General features: G+C 36.4%; 1 protein-coding gene across 3 annotated transcripts in view; it reads right to left on the bottom strand.

Moving 5' to 3' along the window:
* LOC113052941 (beta-1,3-galactosyltransferase 1) overlaps positions 1 to 20,203 on the bottom strand; it is a 147,062-nt gene that overhangs the window by 13,114 nt on the left and 113,745 nt on the right. For 2 of the 3 annotated variants that reach the window (XM_026217439.1, XM_026217437.1), the window contains exon 4: positions 10,965 to 11,075. The gene's annotated coding sequence lies outside the window, so the exon portion shown is untranslated. Of the gene's footprint in view, positions 1 to 10,964; positions 11,076 to 12,168; positions 12,372 to 20,203 lie in introns of those variants that run through there. The other variant, XM_026217440.1, reaches the window with a different exon arrangement.

The following is a 20,203-nucleotide window of genomic DNA, read 5'->3' as shown; positions in this document are numbered from 1 at the left end:
AAAGTGAGCCAAGAAAATATCCCCCACACCATTACACCACCACCAGCAGCCTGAACCGTTGAGACAAGGCAGGATGGATCCATGCTATCATGTTCATCATGAGAAGTTCTGACTCTACCATCTGAATGTTGCAGCAGAAATCAAGACTCATCAGACCAGGCAATGTTTTCTCATCTTCCTTTTTCCTGTTCTTATCTGACAGGAGCAGCACCCGGTGTGGTCTTCTGCTGCTGTAGCCCATCTGCTTCAGGGTTCGATGTGTTGTGCGTTCAGAGATGCTATTCTACATACCTTGGTTGTAACGAGTTAAATCTCCTTTCTTCCCCATTCTGATGCTTGGTTTGAACTTCAACAAGTCCTCTTCACCACATCTAGACGCCTAAATGCATTGAATTGCTGCAATGTGATTGGCTGATCAGCCAATTAGCTTTGTTACCAAGCAATTGAATTATGTGTACCTAATAAAGTGGCGGGGTGTGTGTGTGTATATAAATTCATTTTAGATTTAAATTTTTTTTTTTTAATGAAATATTTATTTCATTTATTTATGGCTTTAGTTTTAGTTATTGATAATAACCATGTTACCAAAATTATATTATTTAACAGCATATTATTTTATTTTTTCTGTTTTAATTCATTTTAATTTTAGTTCAAGTTTTGTGATTTTATATGTTTTTGTATTTATGTCTTACTAGTGTTTATGAAGGTTTTAGTTTCATTTGACTTGTTTTAGTACTTCAACTTTTTTATTTATATTAATTTACACTTTATTTTAAATTCAGTTATTGTGTCTATGTCAAGTAAATGTTTTTTATGGTTTAGGATTACACTTTACAGTACGATCTCATAACTTCATATTAGCTAATGCATTAAATAACAACAAGCAATGCATTGATTACAGTATTTATTAATCTTTATGAACATTAGTTTAAATAGAGCATCGCTAATTAATACTGGGGAGCGGTTTTCTCTATCTCTGGGTCTATCTCTATTTTCTCCTGATAACCCTGAAAATATCTTAAATTACACTTTCAAGGCTTCTAATGTAGGCAGCTGACTATAGGTTTTGTAACAAAGCCAAGGGTTTAAAGAGCTTTTGTTACTAAATCCTCTTTAGCACTACAACCAAATGTAACAATGATAATCATCGATGGAAAAATAAAGACATAAAAAATGCTACATAAAATGGTAATTGATTCAACAGGTGCACTCATTTGTGTGTTTGACAGGCGATCTCCATGGGATGACAGACAGAAAACCACACTGTTGCTCACGTGCACAAGTATCGACACATCTGCCAAACACACGGTCATCCAAATGTTCAGTAAATGATAGTAAAATGATTCTCTGCAGCATCCGCTATGCAAATGACTCACTGTCTGTTTACAAGAGCACCAGAGGTGTGATTATTACCAAAAAGAGTGAGGAAATAGTCAGGTGAAAATGTTTTAAATGACATGAGCAAACCATCAATTCCATTTGCAGGGTTGTTTTGTCATTTTGAAACACAAATTACAACATAAAATGTTACATTTAAATGCAACAGGCTTATATGTTGTATTTTCCGGTTTTGAATGCAATGTGCTGCAGTTCAGTTCAGTTCAGTTCAGTTCAACAGTGCCTGACCTTCCTCACTTTGTCCGAAAGCTCCAAAAAATACCACCATTGGCAGGAATAAACAGCAGACTGGCTCTCAATTATAATTGCATTTTTAATTTATCCTGCATTGATTTAAGCCAGCTTCACATCTCTCTGACTCTAATATTTTTCATGAATAGTTTTGCATAATTACAATATATATCAAGTGTCAATAAAAAAATGCATCCATTTAGCTGCTTCCTACTATTAATGACATGCACTCTTTAAAAGTATTTTATAATAACTTAAAAGCTAGACGAGGTCTAAATAGTATATTTCACTACATTTAGAAAATTAACCCTTAAGCGTAATGAAAATCCTTTACCTAATTTGCTTTTTCCAGTCAAATATGACGGACCCAAATTTGACTGTATAAGTGAAGTTTTTTAACTGCATTTTCAAGTACTTCTTTTGTTTTTATTTTATGGAGCTTTTTATGGAGCTAGCCATTCCCTGGGAATCAAACCCATTATTTCAGCAATATAGCACTTTGCTCTACTGTTTGATCTACAGGAATGCATTATAAGGAATGGAGTTTTATGATTTGTTATGGATTATAAAATAATTATGGACCTTACTTGTAGGTGCATTCAGATGTAAAAAACGTATTTATTCATCTCAAAATGCATAAAGCATCAAGTTTGACAATTCTGTAAACACTGGTTAAAACTTTGTTCCTTGTCCTGTACTTGCAGATTCATTCTGAGAATCAACCTTTGTGGCACCGAATGCCATTCAAAGTCACAGATCTGATGGAATTCTGGAAAAAAGGTGCAAAGTAAAAGCATCAGCCTGAATCCCCTCTTGGTGTTTCTCATCAGAGAGCTGAAATATAAAACAAAACCACAAACTAATTCTTACTGTATTTTATTTTGCCATGCTACAGATACAAAGTCCCCAGGGGACTGTGGTGATGTCCGTTTAGCGCTAGTGTTTGCTAGAAGTCAAGATTTATAATTGTGTTTAAAAAAAGAAAACGTTCAACAATTAAAAGAATATTATCAGGAGAAATACTTATAAGTTATTGTGATTTTTATGGGGTTGGGGTGGTAAAAAAATATGGTTTACAGTGCTGTATCACAACTGGATTGTTTTATACAGGTCAAAAAGTACTGGACAGTACTAATACTTTAAATGTAAATAGAGTAGTAATACTGTAATAGTTAAAATAAAATAAAAAGAATACAAAAAAGTGCATACCAGTTAATGACTCTAAAATGTATATTTTTTTGGAATCTGATTATATAATCCAGATTACATGCAATCAGTTATGACCCAGCACTGTTAGTGGATAATTATGGCAATGTTCACTTAAAAAATTTGGTGCATAAGCTCATTACAATGAGGCCTACGAGCAATCGGTTAAATAAGAAATATTAAAACACCTGTACTAATTGAAAAAAAAAGACGCTGATAAACAGATTAGTTGCTGTGCAAAAAGTAAAAAAAAAAAAGCTTTGTTTTGGTCCAATGTGATAACACTAACCTGCTTTTTTTGGGGAAAAAAACCCCTCTCTGAATCACAATGACCTTAATGGAGGTTAACCTTCATAATCTGGATGATTATGAAAGTAATGCAGTATGCTCTAATTTATCACATTTTCATGTCAATATTCATTTTTATAGTTACGTGAAGACAATACAGTGGACTTTTTGTCAAGCTGTATGACAAATTAAAAATCTGTTTTGATGTCTGTTAATTGTTTTCATTGTTTTACGTTGATTAGAAAAGCATGTCTAATCAGTTGAGAAACAGGCACAATTAGTCAAAATTATAGTTATTAGTAAGTAGTAATTATGTTTTGTCAAAAACCTCTTTGTGTCATTGCATGAGTTATATATACATGCTACAAGCAAAATACTGGAATAAAAAGTTGCAACTCAAGCTGTCAGGTAAATATCTCAGTAGTACGTTAATAAAAGATCAGCATCTGCTAACATCCCATATTTTCACCATGATAAAGCACATTTCAGCAGAACAAGCAGTCATCCAGGAAGATATAGCCGTACCTGAAATCTAATGAGATCCGCTGGAGCTAATGCACTGAAACACTGCTAAATTCCTGAACAGATGTTGAAAAACAACACTTCCTCCAGTGTTTACAGGCAGGACCCAAGCTAGGCCTGAACTCATTCAAATTTGACATTCATTGCCAAAAGCAGTCACCCCCTTCCCATTTGGCATGCATTGCAAATCATCCAGCAAAGCCATGTATATTCATGAAAGGGAAATACAAATCATATCTTGAACCTCGGGGAGACATTACAAACCAGTGAAATAATCACACAAAACAACCAGAAGATTCAACGTATATGGTGATTTATGGTTCTGCGGAGGCCAAATCCGTAGTAGAGGAACAATGTGACGACCCCTATTCATCAAAGCGGTGGCATCCATTTCTTCTAGCCGCTAGCTTTAGCTTTCTGCATTCTACTCCCTATTGAGAGCAATTATACTGTCCTCTACACATCAGAGAAGAAGGGCTGTGATTTATAGTCTCGCACTGATCTGAAAGCGGAGCGCTCAAATGCCAATAAAGACATTTCTACTTTAACACCTGACATTTTCAATTTACAAAACTGCATTTCTATACCATCAAAATGGCATACATGCAGTATGAGTCGCATAAAACATTCCATTAAAACTTTAATCTGCCAGATATATATATATATATATATATATATATTAAAAAATAAATGTTTAAATTGAAGTACTTAAAATACTAAAACTGAAAAAAATTAATAATAATAATTACAAACATACAAACAGATAATTTTTTTACAGGCAGGATCCAAGCTAGGCCTCCACAAAATCTTCTATTTTCATTTCAATTTTAAAGTTTTAGTAATTTTGTACTTTTAAATGGTGTTTTCCTATATTGATTTTATTAATTTACATAATTAATTATAATTTTTTGTTATTTAGGACATTTCAGTATCGAGTTAAACAAAACTAAAATGATACATCTTCCCTTGGTAACTAGCTGAAATATACTGAAACAAATTATAAATGCAAAACTCTTGTTTTTGCCCACATTTTTCATGAGCTGAATTCTGTGAATTCTGAATTTTAAAAGGTCTATTTCTCTCAAATAATGTTCACAAATCTGTCTAAATCTGTGTTAGTGAGCACTTCTCCTTTGCCGAGATAATCCATCCACGTCACAGGTGTGGCATATCAAGATGCTGATTAGACAGCATGATTATTGCAATAAAAGACCACTCTAAAATGTGCTGTTTTATCACGTCAATGCCACAGATGTCACAAGTTTCGAGGGAGATGTGTTGCATTGCATGAGGTCACACCAAATGGTGGTCACACTGGTTTTTGGACCCCCAGGCCCCCCTGCAGATTTTAGAGTGGCCATTCATTGTGGCCAGCCTAGTGTTCAAATTCAGCCCTACGTTCACAGCTAAATATCTCATCTGTAAAACGTATTTAACCTGTATTGGATGTGTAGATAAGAATGTACTGCATTAAAAGAAAGGCTCGCCACGGACGTCCATCTAGTGCATATTTACACAAACCCACAATTAGAAATTAGTGCAGACTGAATGCAAGAGCGCATCCCATGTGAACAGCCCCTGCAGATGCACAGAAAAACACTTATTAAGAAAAGTATACAGCGAGAGATAATTAAATAATGCATAAAACCAGAACGGCATGTCAGACACGCACAAACACAAACATGCGTGCTGTGTTTTCCCATTTGGCTCAGATCATCATCTCCTTTCCATTTGAAAGGCTCCGTTTATCCCGGCTGCCAATTAATGATGCATGAAGGCCTCGGTCCAAAGGATGCCTTCTCCTCTCTTGAGGATGTCCCTTTCCCACCAGATTTCTAATTAAAGCTGGCCTCGATAAGACCTCTCTGCACGACGCCAGACTTTGTGTTTTCAAACATCAACACATAATTGAATGCTCACTGACAACTCCGACAAACACTTATTTCTGGAATCGCACGGATGCAAACTGAAGAAGATAAAGGCAAAAGGCTGACATGGCACAGTGTGACGCCCGGGCTCCAGGCGGTCTTAATGTACTTCTCTCCCAAAAAAAAATACAAGTTTAAAGCACATCACAATGCTCAGAGCTGTTTTCACTGTCAAAACTGTTATTAATTGTGAAAAGAAGAAAGAAGGAAAGAAGGAAAGAAGAAAAGAAGGAAAGAAACTGGGTTCCTCAAAACATTACATCTGAAATGTTAGCAGCATGTAAGTAGTTCTTAATATCCTCGCCACGTTTCCAAATAGTATCAAAATCTCAGTATCGGACAAATCATTAGTCCTTTATGTACAACTTTAATGCATCTTTCCACTCGCTTTCAGTTCATGAGAGGACACTGAATAAATGATTTTAAAGCATTTTGATAATTGTACACAAAAAGGTGTTCGTAAAAATTCTAATGTCAGAGTTATCACTTCATTGTCATCAAGAAATAAATAAATAATCGATCCAGTATACTGTACAGACAAATCTGAGTGAAGTCATGATGATGAGCTAGTGTTATTTTATCATTATTTATATCATTGTTTTTATTAACATTTTTAATTAGCTTTTATTTTAGTACTTTCAGTTTTAATTTTATTACAATTTAAGTAGCATTTTTTTGTCAATTTGTTACGTTTATTTGTTTATTTTAAATCTTTCTATTTATTTAATTTACTTTTATTTTGGCTTTAATTTCATTTCAGTTTTACTTATAATAAAGAAATATACATTTATATATATATATATATATATATATATATATATATAATATATATATATATATATATATATATATATATATATATATATATATATATATATATATATATATATATATATATATAATTTATTTTAATACACTTAAACTGAGATCAAAAATGTGTTCCTGCAAGTCACTATGGTAAGCCAGTGTTATTTAAAATTATTTACATAATGTGATTGTGTTTTTAACTGTTGTGTTTATTTTTTATTTTATTTTATACTTTCAGTTTTACTTTCATTTTAATTTTAGTTAAATGTCTAGTATTTTTTATGTGCTTGTCATTTTATTATTATTATTTAAATATATATATATATATATATTTCAGTTTTAGTATGATTTCAGTATTATTATTATTATTCAGTATTTTTAATTATTTATTTTATTTTCTAGGTAGTAATTTTAGTGTTTCATCTTACTTACTCAGATAAATTAATTAAATTTGTTAAAAGATGTTTTCTTGCATGTCTCGATGGTTAGCCAGTATCATTTTACTATTGTTTAAAAAAATATGTAAATATACTTTTTAAATAATAATAGTTTTATTAATATTTTGAATAAGCTTTTATTTTTATACTTCTAGTTTTAAATTTACTTGTATTTTTAGTATTTTTGTTATGTGCTTTTATCATTTTTATTCATTTTTAAATGTAACTATTTTATTTACTTTGATTTCTGTTTTAGTTTTAGACCTTATTTTATTTCCAGTTAGTCATTTTAGTTCTTCAAAAGAAATTGAATGAAAATTAGAGATGTTTTTCATACATATGTTTTACTTCAGCTTTATTTCAATAAAAAAAATGTTTTACTAGTTTTAGATTTAGCTAATGATAATGACCCTGCAGTATGTCTGCAAGAATGATTTATATTAATTCATTACTGAAGGCTTGTCAATTTGATTTGGCTGGAAATTTCAGGCTCTTGTTCATTTCCATTTCATAAAATGATCCACATCGTGTGTCACACACCTGGACTCATTTAATGTTTTTGCCCCAGTGACCCAGTTTCTGTCTTCCGTGATTAGTTCCCAGGTGTGTCTATTATCTTCCTCATGTGTTCCATGTCCCTGTTAATTTAATGATTCCATCCACCTGTGTTTCCCCAATTATCCTTTGTACTTAAGCCTTGTCCTTTCAGTTCTGTTTTGTCGGGTCTTCATTCACCACTTGCTACTTGCGTGTGTCTACCTCTGTGCTCCATGTTGGATATCCCCTGTGTTGGATATATTAAAAACCTTATTCCGTTTATCCTCGACTCCGTATTCCTTCAGGCAGCGTAAGACCGTGACAGAAGACCCGACCACATAAGAGAAAGTAGAAAACTGCGTCTTTCCCTCCGTTTTGCTTTCGTTTTTTCTCAGTCTTTTTGTTTTGTAGTGTCTATGGATCCCCTCTATCGTCCCGAATTCCTCATCCTCCTGCTGAAGCAGGAAGGACGTTCTCTCGAGGACCATACCAGACTGTTTTCCCTATTAGCTAATGCCACCAGCTACCCGGACGGCGCGCTCTGCACCTTCTACAACACCAGCCTGAACTCCAAATGCAGAGCGTTGTCGTCCGAAGATGGTCCTCGAGAGGATTTCGCCGCATTCGTGGAGTGGACTCTGGCGAGAAATGGCTCATCTTTCACCATCTGCCCCATTGAGGATCTCGCCAGTCCCACTCCCGACCCAGAGACCAGCCAGCCACCATCTCGCTACACGGAGCCAGAGCCCACCGCAGCCGCAGAGCCCGAGCCATTCACTGACAGGGAGCCGGAACTCGAGAGCGCGACTGACCAGGTGTGTGAGCCGGCCACACCGTGCATCGTGGGAGTCCTCGTGGAGATCGAGGGCGTGGAGGAAAGCCCTGCCCACACTCCTGTGACTGAGGGTGAGCTGTTTGCAGTCTCTGAAAGCCATATGGAGCAAGTTCTGGATCTGATGGACTGGCCTATGGAGGTAATCCCTAATTTTCCTGTTTCCCCACTGGTTCCGTCCAGCCCTGATTCCCCTGTATACCCTCTCAGTCTCCCACTCCTACCTCCTCCAGTCATTTCCTCTGCTCCATTTCCGCTGGTTCCGCCCAGCCCTGAATTTTCTGTTTCTCCGCTGGTTCCGCCCAGCCCTGAGTTTCCTGTGTCTCCGCTGGTTCCGCCCAGCTCTGAATCTTCTGTTTCTCCGCTGGTTCCGCCCAGCCCTGAATTTTCTGTTTCTCCGCTGGTTCCGCCCAGCCCTGAGTTTTCTGTTTCTCCGCTGGTTCCGCCCAGCCCTGAATCTTCTGTGTCTCCGCTGGTTCCGCCCAGCCCTGAATTTTCTGTTTCTCCGCTGGTTCCGCCCAGCCCTGAGTTTCCTGTTTCTCCGCTGGTTCCGCCCAGCCCTGAGTTTTCTGTTTCTCCGCTGGTTCCGCCCAGCCCTGAGTTTTCTGTTTCTCCGCTGGTTCCGCCCAGCCCTGAGTTTTCTGTTTCTCCGCTGGTTCCGCCCAGCCCTGAGTTTCCTGTTTCTCCGCTGGTTCCGCCCAGCCCTGAGTTTCCTGTTTCTCCGCTGGTTCCGTCCAGCCCTGAGTTTCCTGTTTCTCCGCTGGTTCCGCCCAGCTCTAAATCTTCTGTGTCTCCGCTGGTTCCGCCCAGCCCTGAATTTTCTGTTTCTCCGCTGGTTCCGCCCAGCTCTGAATCTTCTGTTTCTCCGCTGGTTCCGCCCAGCCCTGAATCTTCTGTTTCTCCGCTGGTTCCGCCCAGCCCTGAATCTTCTGTTTCTCCGCTGGTTCCGCCCAGCTCTGAATCTTCTGTTTCTCCGCTGGTTCCGCCCAGCTCTGAATCTTCTGTGTCTCCGCTGGTTCCGCCCAGCCCTGAACCTTCTGTGTCTCCTGTATTCCCTCCCAGCCTCCCTCTCCCGCCTCCTCCCAAACCTGCTGGTCCCTCTACTCCTTCGCTGGTTCCATCCAGTCCTGATCCTCCTGTCCTTCCTCCCATCCTTCTCCTCTCTCCTCCTCCTAGACCAGCCAGTTCCTCGCCATCCCTGCTGGTGCCAGTCAGTCCCGCAGCTCACCCTCAGTCCGCGCCATCGGGGCGCGGTGGTTCGCCGCTGGACTGCCAGTCTCCAGCTCCGCCTTGGCGTGTTAAGGCCCTGTCTCCGCCTCCAGCCTCCGAGCCCTGGACTCCTCCTCGGTCCTTCGACCCAGTGGCTCCGCCTTGGCTCTTAGCTCCCTCGTCTCCACCGTGGCCTGTCATCCCACCTGCTCCACCGGGCTCCCTCGTCCCTCCGGCTCCACCTTGGTCAGTCGTCGACCATCCGCCGCCTCGGGACTCCACTCCTCTGGTTCCACCTCGTCACTCCATCCCTCCGGCTCTGTCAGGCTCCTCCTTCCCTCCGGTTCCACCTCCATCCTCGGTCGCTCCGGCTCCACAGCGGTCTGCCAGGACCCTGCCTCCGCCTTGGTCGCCTGAGCCTTCTGCTCCACCTAGGCCCTCCGGAACCTCGACGTCCCCCTGGCTCTGCGGCTGTGCTGCTCCATCTTGGGCTCCTCACCCATCGGTGCAGTCTCCGCCTGTCGGCCCCCTGGTGTCGTCGACCCTTCCTTCACCATGGCTCCTCCCGCCGGCGACTCCACCTTGGATCTCCGTCCTGGCTGGTCTCTGGTGGACCATCTGGCTCCTCCTGCTCCTGTCTCCTCCCTGGCTCCTCCCTCCGTCGTCTCCTCCCTGGCTCCTCCTTCTGTGGTCACTGTCTGCTGGCCCCCTCCTGGGAGTCCGTCCTCCACCGGAACCTCCTCCCAAGTTCCCACCCACGCCTCCCTCTGTTGTTTCTACGGTGCGAGGACGCACCTACCGGGAGGGGGGAGTACTGTCACACACCTGGACTCATTTAATGTTTTTGCCCCAGTGACCCAGTTTCTGTCTTCCGTGATTAGTTCCCAGGTGTGTCTATTATCTTCCTCATGTGTTCCATGTCCCTGTTAATTTAATGATTCCATCCACCTGTGTTTCCCCAATTATCCTTTGTACTTAAGCCTTGTCCTTTCAGTTCTGTTTTGTCGGGTCTTCATTCACCACTTGCTACTTGCGTGTGTCTACCTCTGTGCTCCATGTTGGATATCCCCTGTGTTGGATATATTAAAAACCTTATTCCGTTTATCCTCGACTCCGTATTCCTTCAGGCAGCGTAAGACCGTGACATCGTGTGAGCTCGTGGTTCACTTTCATTTAAACATTTCTGAAACCATGTTTTTCCAAACGTACATATACATTTATGCAGTAGGAACTAGATAACATGCATTTCCCATCTGCCAGTATTTTCGTGTTGGAGAGAAACTATTGAAGATACTGGCAAATGTTTTGGCTCGACAGCTTCCATAACAGCACACTTCAGCTCTGTTTAACAGGCGATCCACGCGCTGCTTTGGGAAACAGGTGCTGGATCCATCTCAACATAATGAACTTGATCTTAAGATCCCCAGAGCCTGTTTTGTAATCTTATCAGGAAACCCGGGCCAAAGACTAAAAACTGAAAGAAGTGTGTAGGAGTGAAGCCTGTCACCAGCCCTTCCTATGGCAGTCATTATGGGTAATGTGCGGCATTATTTCTCAGGCAGAACCGACCTGTCTGAAGCAGCAGCAGACCGCAGTTCATCTCAAACTCATAAAAGTCACTCTCCATGTGCTGTATAATTTCTGATGACATGAGTCTTTTTCGCTCGTGAAGTGCAGGATCTGTCAAGCAGAACAGAGAAATTAGCAGTCAATAAAAGAGCGAAAAAACTGAAATCAAAAGTGAGAAAAGAACTCTCTTTTGCTCGCTAAGGCTGCATTTATTTGATCAAAATATTTTTTATTACAATCTAAAATGTTTTCTATTTCAATAACTTATTTCTGTGATTTTCAGCATCATTTCAAGTCTTCAGTGTCACATGATGCACTGACCCTAAATCTTTAAAAAGCAATGTACGCTTAATTCTAAATACAAATATTTTATCCCAATAACCAAAATGTAAATACTTGCTCCACCTCTAGAACTAATGTAAAATCCTGTCATTGTTTTAAGAATCGTTGATAGTTTATTGATATTTTTAAATTAATTAGTGATTTTAGTAAGACATTTGTTGTGTTTTTGTCATTTATATATATATATATATATATATATATATATATAAGCATATGAAACTGACTGGTATATATAAATATATATATTTAAGTTCTAGTTTTCATTTATTTCATTACCAGTTAGTCATTTTGGTTCAAAAATGTGTTTTTTATCTTTCGATGGTAAGCCAGTGTCAGTTAAGTATTATTTTAGTAATATTTAAATAATATGATATGATAACTAATGATAGCATTAGTTTTAGATTTATTTTAATTTTAGCTACATTTTAGTAAGTTTCTCTTAACATACTGAAAAGCTTCAGTCTTTTGAACATATTAACAAGTTGATGTCGTATATTTTGCTGCAAATGTAAGGGACAAAAAAAAAAAAAAACATTTTTTTTTAAAGTTAAAATCTAATTACATTTAATATTCTTAAAAGAAAAACTAAACTATATATACGTTAAAATAAATAAAAATAAGAAATGCTGTCAACTAGCTGAAATAAAATGTATATTTTTTTGTATATTTTATTTCAAGTGGCAATAATTGAGGTGTTTTTTTATTTATAGTTTTAGCTTATTAAAAAAACCCTGCAGACTACCATTCTATATTTTCTCATCGAGTATCCTTTTTTGCTATGAAATATTATAAAAGCTTTACATATTATCATAACCTTTTGTTTTGATGTAACTGTAAGTATATGCAGTGTTTTGAAGCTTACAGTATTATTAGTGTATTGAGTCAAGTTCTCAAACAGAATCAGCTGTGAGCTCCTGTCTGATCTGCCCTCTCCGATCACACGGTTATCTCTCTGTCAGGACGTTCTCCAAGCAGATCAGCGAATGGTTTCCTAACTGCAGTAATCTTCACCAGTGCTTCCATTCCTCTCAGCTTCACAGACTCAAATCATTTTGCATTGTATTATTGAACCTAGAGAACAGAGATCACAACCTTGATTTGACTTCTTCTTTCTATCTCTATGTAAAACACATCAGCTCATCGGAGCCAAAACAGCAGTTTTTGTAAAGCATACGAAGAGAGCAGTCAACACGGCCTGCAGCCTTGAGAACCAACACACACACACACACACACACACACACACACAAACACACACACACAGAGCTCTTTATATGCAAATCTCATAGCCAAAATATTACCTGCTCAAATACATCTGTTCAGCACAAACTCTCCTGTTATAGATGAACAAACAGCAGACCGACTCATGAATTTAAAGAATGAAATCCGTTATACATTTCCCTGTTTCGACTAATGAATTTACATTAAATTTGCAACATTTTTAGCAATTTCCTTGTCATTACTTTTGAATTTTGGAGTTAATCTAATCTTGAAACAAAGATAAAGACCAGGCAGTTTTTATTCACATTCTGAATCAGTTATATATATATAGTAACATTTTTAAATCAGTTTATCTATCTATCTATCTATCTATCTATCTATCTATCTATCTATCTATCTATCTATCTATCTATCTATCTATCTATCTATATATATATATATAAACTGATTTAAAAAAAAAATAACTTTTTTTTCTAAAGTTTTATTAATTTTATTGTTTGCTTTGTCATTTATTTTTTTATTTTTATTTTTTAATATATGTATCGTTTTTTTATAATCATTTTTTATTTAGGTTTTAGGTTTGTTTAGTACATCAAGTTAAACTAATATAAATGGAGAACTGTTGCCTTGTCAGCAAGCTAAATTGTTTCAGTTCACTAGCATGTTAAAGTTGTGAATTTTTTTTATAGAAATTGCACTGAAAACACATTTTAAGTCAACAAAATATTTATAGCTGAGCATAGCTAAAATAATAAAAAATAATTTTAGAAACATTCATGGTGGCCCGGTTTCACAGACAGGGTTTAAATTAAACCAGGATTGGGCCATCTAATTAGTGTTTAGAAATATGCCTTAGATAAAATTATCACTGGTGTGCATCTTGAGACAAAACAATGAATCTGACATATTTTAAGATCAGTCTGAAGTTTCTTTCAGTTTACATGCATTTTAGCCTGGGACTAAGGTTAAACCTTGAACGGTAAATGTTAATAATTAAATTTTAGACTTTTCTATTAACTTTTTCCTAGATTTACTTTAGACTTAAAAATATATTTTTTAATACTGTCTAAATAATATCTAAATTTCTCTATACAATTATATTTTACAAATTTTTTCTATGTAATAAAGCAAAATAAACTACACATTTTAATTTATTCTAAAAACTACTACTACTACTACTACTACTACTAATAATAATATAGTTATATACTTAAAATACTAAACAACAGCAGTCAAAATATAGAGGTATATACTAACAATTGAAAAAAAATCACAATTACATTTTTTATTCTGTGGTGAAAAAACTGAATTACAAGATGTAAGAAAAAAGTCAGCATTGTGAGATATTTAACTATATTTCTTCTCACAATTTTGCAAAGTCTGAATTGTCATATAAAAAGATGCATTTACCTTTTTTTATTATTATTATTTTTTATAAACCACAGTGCTGCTTAAAAAAAAAAGATCTGACAAAAGTCATGTGTTAATGTTGATTAGGAAGCTCATTAAATGAACACTGCCTCTATAACAAATCCCCACTGTATGGAATAATATAACATTAATGCACATTTTATGAGCTTATTTGGCTTCCTCGCTTTGCTGCAATCTATCAAAACTTTTCACTCAGCTTAATGTAGCTGCACTCATTTAATCGTCTGATTGATTCTTTTTTTTTTTCTTGCCTGGTGCTCACAAAAGCCCAATTTAGTTCAGTCCCTGAAGCTGGAATATGTAAATGATGAGCATGTGCTAATGTTAGCATGTCAATCAGACTGTTTGGACGTAAAGCGCAAGCGGTTGGCCTTTGTTTTAAGTGAGATTGCTGATGCTGTTTTAGTTTATCATGCTATCATATTGGCACATTGCTGGTCTTGTTATCTTGCTGAAGGGCAGCAGGACTCGGAGACTCTCCTCCAGGAGCACCAATGAATGGAAAACCATTAAACTCTGAACAAACACTATGTATTAGACTCTGCTGAAACACAAGGCCATATCAATTAATTTCTTTGCTACATACTTCTGGTAAATTCCATGTAATTTTTAGGGGAAGAATGGAGATTAGAACACATTTTGTAAATGAGAAGTTTATCCATCGCCTCTCAAACTTCTATATCTATGAGATTAGAGCAAGTGAGCATTGCCTTGAGTAGACTATACTAAAGATTCCCAGTACAAAATGAAATTCAACCAATTGCTGAACATGTAAATTAGTCAGGTACGCAGAAGCATCTGAACACAGACAGGACCATATGTTTACCTAAAGGTTCTGCCAATTACTGATGAGCACCTGGCAACCTTCATCATTCATCTATGTGCAACGAAACATAAACTGATACAGCACTCTGGTGAAGCTGCTGCTGTTTATTGTTGGACGAGTTTGTTTCCACTAGCAGCTGCAAGTACTTCACTTCTATAGGGTTATACACACTACCATTCAAAAGTTTTTAAAATAAATTAATACTTGTATTCAGCAAGGACAGCTTAAATGGCAATAAAGACATTTAGAATGATTTGTATTTTGAATACATTTTGCGTTTTAATCAATATTTTAATCATTATTCTTAATATTTATTTTTGAAAAAGTACCACTATTTGAAAATCCTGATTTTCATTACATTAATAAATTACTAACTTTAAAAGATATTAATATAGAATTTTTTAAATAATATTTCAATGTTATTACATTATTTTAATAAATAAAATTAGATATAAAAATATTTAGTATATACTTATGTTTACCCAATAATCATCATCATCATCATTATCATTATGGAGAAAAAAAATCAAAATGTACCAACAGGAATATGCCATAAATATAAAGTTAACACAGGCATCAAGATTCATTGTCATGCCTGCACTGACAGACAGTTGTCTGATTATTCCCACAGTTTTATAGATAAAGTGCAAATCACAGCACAACACAACAGGACTTCTGAGATCAGCCACAAATCACACAAAGTGCTTTGTGTTGGTGTACATATTGGTTTTAGATGGAGAGAAGTGAAAATTGGGAAGCAAAATGGATCAGCATGATGCAAAAATGTGCCTAAAGCATGCCAGAAAAGCAGCAATAATGTTATTGTTATTGCAAACAGAGGAATGGCCTCATCCTTCTCAACACACAAAGGGTGAATTCACTCCACAGTTGCAACACTTTATTTCTGTGGAAAAAACTATTTAAATTGGGAACCTTAAACAAATATAGCTCAAATCAGTGTATTTTGATTAGAGAACGAATGACTCTGAATTCATTATTTTTAGTGATTCAAAAACATACAAAGCAACCAGTGTAGACAGTTAACCAAAGACTGATGATTAGTTTTTGGGGTTCATTTGTCAATCGAAAACTTACAAAGCAACCAGTGAACCATTTTTTTTTTTTTTTTATCAGTAATTTAAAGCATGCACAAAACCGGTGCTTTCCAATTTCCAAATAAAAGATTCTTATGATTAAGTTATTTTCAGTCAATCAAAAGATACCTAGTGTAGTCCGATTTCTGAATGGAAGTCTCTTATATCAATTGATTATTATTAGAGATTCAAAGCATAGAGTGCAACCATCATAGACCAGTTCCTGAACAAATGACTCTTATGAGTCAGTATTTACTGAATCAAAGCATACAACGTTATTTAACTCCCAGTTGAAAGATTCTGATCATTCAGATCACTTCTTAGTGAATGAAAAATATACTCTGCAACCAGTGTAGTGTAATTGTGGAACAAATGACTCTGATTATGTTGAATCTTTTAGTTCTTTTATTTGATTATCTCAGTGAATCAAACACACTATGCTCAACTAACTGTGAGACTAACAACAAATCAAAATCATTTCTTTAGATAACCCCCATTGTCTTATTCACAAAATATAACTTTTTATTTTCATGACAGCAGTAATTCTTTTCATGATGATGAAACAACCTAAACTGGATGCTAAAGCAACACAGACAATGCTATCATTGGCCAAGCTCCATTCAAAGAGCTCTGTTTTTATTTAATTTCATCGTTCACTTCCTCCTGAACCCTCCCATATTCTGCTTGGCAAACGCTTGCAGTCTTCTCAGCCAATCTTCCGTGCCATGGGATTAACATACAACACATAATGAATACATTAAAAGCTTGCAGGAGAGGAGCTTCCGTCCATTCGGCTGAGCTCAACTGAAGGTAAACGGCCTGAAGCCTCAGCCGGCGCAGAGCTTTCCAGGACATATGCTGCTGCACACTAGGTGTGAGAGCAGCACACACAGCTCAAGCCGCAAATAAATCATTAAAGACATTAAAGACAGTCATCTGCTTGGAAATGCACTGGGATGAACCGCAGCAGCAGGTACAGTATGCTGAAGCAAGCAGAAGGCACTGTATGCACATAACTTCAGTGACTCCTAGCCACTTTAAGCCTTTGGTGAGGAGCACTCTAATACCATTAGCCTCCATAGCTAAAGAGCTTGTGGACAAAAAGCACCTGAAAGGCTCTAAATTGTGCAAGCTGAGCTACATACAATAGACTAGTGTTTCCTGAACTGATGTTGAATCTACTTCCTTAAGGTCCCTTGGAGCACATGGGGAGGAAAACAAACACACTGAATTTATTCCGATTGATGAATCTGAATGTAGAGTTTACATGAACCCTAAATAAAGTGATCGGGTTGATGTGCACGTTTATATGATCATTGCGACTTGTTTTGTCAGCACAGGACACATTCTCAGGAGGAAGCACATGTGGAGGCGATAAATGACAACAATGCATGCGCGATGTTTCAGATGGTATGGCAAGTGTAAAAAGATGAATTGGATATGGGTCACAATTGATAGAACGTGTAAATATATACATACCTACATACATACATTTTCGTATGTAAAGGATTTATCACTGCTGACTCAAACGAAAGTTTTGAGAAGTGTAGATTAACTGTTAGAGCTTATTGTTTGCCGTTATCCGATTAAAAAAGCAGACATGGTTTTATGTTTATGCAGCATGATACGCAACTCAATGCGTAAAAAGACAGTATTTATAATCAGTAATTATGTCCCCACTGGATGCAACAAATGCCTTGTTTGTAATGGGTTTTATTGGCTTGGTCTCATCGTGCTGGGAGACGGCATCACAGTATAGTAAGGGGCGTAACATTTCCATCACACCCTTGAGGCATTCGGCCAATCAGAACACACCTCGCTTTTCAGACTGTTGAGCTTTGTGAAAATCAATGCGTTAGAGGTGAAACAATGATGTACAGTATGTGGAGAATAATGTGTTTTTTTAACCTTAAACCATGTAAACACATTGCATTACACCAAATAATGTTATTTTGAGCAACGTCATACGACCCCGTTAAAGATTTAAATCCCTGCCACCGAGATGCTCCTCTATCGATCACAGACTATAGAAAGTGAAACTTAAATCTATAGGGGTGGTTGGATTAATTCCTGCACGTTCAAATATTTTTTGAAGCATCTTTCTTTTCAGATTTTTATTTACAGCATTATTTGATATGCTGTATGTTAACTTTGGTAGAAAACTGGTAGTCCTATGTGAAATTAAATGTGAAACTAAAATGACAAAAACACAACACAATTATTAATTATTTTTTAAATTAATATGAAAACAGAATATATATGAATAAAGACTAATTCAAAATATTAATAAAACAATTATATCATAATGTTATTTTAGTATCATTAAGATCCTACTATAGTTTTTATTGATATTTTGCATGATACATTTTTTTATGTTTATATTTTCCATTTTTAATTTTAGTTAACCCTCTGGAGTCTAAGGGTATTTTTGGGGCCTTGAGAAGTTTTGTCATGCCCTGACATTTGTGCTTTTTTCAGTTTCTTATAAATATCTAAATGGGTAAAGTCTAATCTCACTGTAATCAGCACAAACTGGGCTATAATAATATGTGAAAGGCATGCATGTACATGATTGTATTTTTGAGAAAAAAAAATGTTATGCATGGTTAGTGAAAAACTAAAAATGTTAAATCACTTGAATAAGGCAATAAAACACATACATAAAATTGGTTGCCGGAAAAGTTGAGAACTGGAGCTTGTAGCCTAGAATTTTTATTTCTGAATGATGTGAAAATCATCTTGTTTACTCATTCACAGAAAACAATATATTGATTTAAATTTTCTAAAACACTTTTTGTTGGTAAAAGTCATATGCGAGTAGGCGTCAACTATCATGAATATCATTGTGATTTACACCTGAGAAGACAAAGGCCTGCATAATGAGCTGCATAATGAGCCTCCCATTCAACTGTGCCACTGTGAGGGAGGAGTTACAAGAAAGAATGTGAGAACAAAATAAAAGTATATAATTTTATGTTTGTAGTTTATTAAGAATATATGTAATTATCCCACAACATAATTTAATATCCACTTGGGGGAGCAGTTCAATCAAAACAATCAAAGCTTACTTTCAAACAATTTTTTTGGCATCCTTACTTCAGTCACACAATCCTTCAGAAATCCTTTTAACAATCTTATTTTCTACCAAATAAACCCCATTTATTATCATCATCATTATTATTATTATTATTAATGTTGAAAAGAGCTGATAATATTTTTCAGGTTTTTTTAGGGGGAATAAATCGAAAGAACTGCATTGTTTTTACATTTGTTAGAGTTATCTCTATTTGTCACATTTATATCATTTACATCAAGCTTTTGAATGGTATAGTATTGTATATTGTTATTGAAACTTCATAATGTTTCACTTGATTATACGTTTAGTCAGGAATTATAGTTTGGAAAAAGTCTTTGGAAAAAGTCTAACTAGTAAAATGTTTACACTTTATGTGAAAACTAGTACAAATAAATAAAAAGAGACTTACTCATGTTTATGATCTCTGCTGAATAAAGTGCTTCATTCTTTTTTCTGAGGAAATCCATTTCTCAAATCCTCAACCACACCACATCTTTTTGGGTTTAGTAATTTGGTTGTGTTTTGTCAATTTTAGTAGTTTTTCAAATACGTCTTTACAGTTATTAATAGTAAATGAATAATAAGCTTGTCATTATGCAGTATCACAAAATGTATAGTCGGACACATTTTTTGTATTGCATGATGTATTTCATATATCCCAGCTAAAGCTGCAGTCATGACAACTTTCTATTAACAAGGCTGTATTTAGTCATTACTTCAAGCTTTTTTGATAGTTTGCATATTTTATATAAATCTTGTATGTTTCACCATATGCAGCGTTTGCTTATTTACATTTTGAGCTAGAGCAAAAAAGTGGCACATTTAATTTGACAAAGACGTGCAACAGAATTTCTCTGGGAAGCTCCATCTGCCGCTATAGTGTTTTAATTAGAGACGGTGTGAGTTTGATCTGTGACTCAGATTCTTAAGTTGTGTTCGTGTCAGCATGTCTGCTTCTCCACACCTTGCAAAAAATAATGACGCAGGATAAACTAAACTCTTGAGTTTGGCTATTTGTCTTCAGTTAGTGGTGGACTTGTTAAAGCTGCGGTGAGGTCGATAGTATAGAGCAGGGATCGCACACTGGTGGACTCCGGTCCGAATCCAGACTACAAAGCCTTTTGACACGATGCAATAAATAAATGCCTGATGCTATTTTCTAACAAAGTCAAATTTATATCAAGTACATCAAGGTCAGCTATGAAGAGATTTTTGGGTCCTATATGCCACCTGTTGCTACGTTCAGATGTTC

The sequence above is a fragment of the Carassius auratus genome, chromosome 34 (genome assembly GCF_003368295.1).
Source record: "Carassius auratus strain Wakin chromosome 34, ASM336829v1, whole genome shotgun sequence".
Lineage (NCBI taxonomy): Eukaryota > Metazoa > Chordata > Actinopteri > Cypriniformes > Cyprinidae > Carassius > Carassius auratus.
This window is presented reverse-complemented; position numbering and strand designations above follow the sequence as displayed.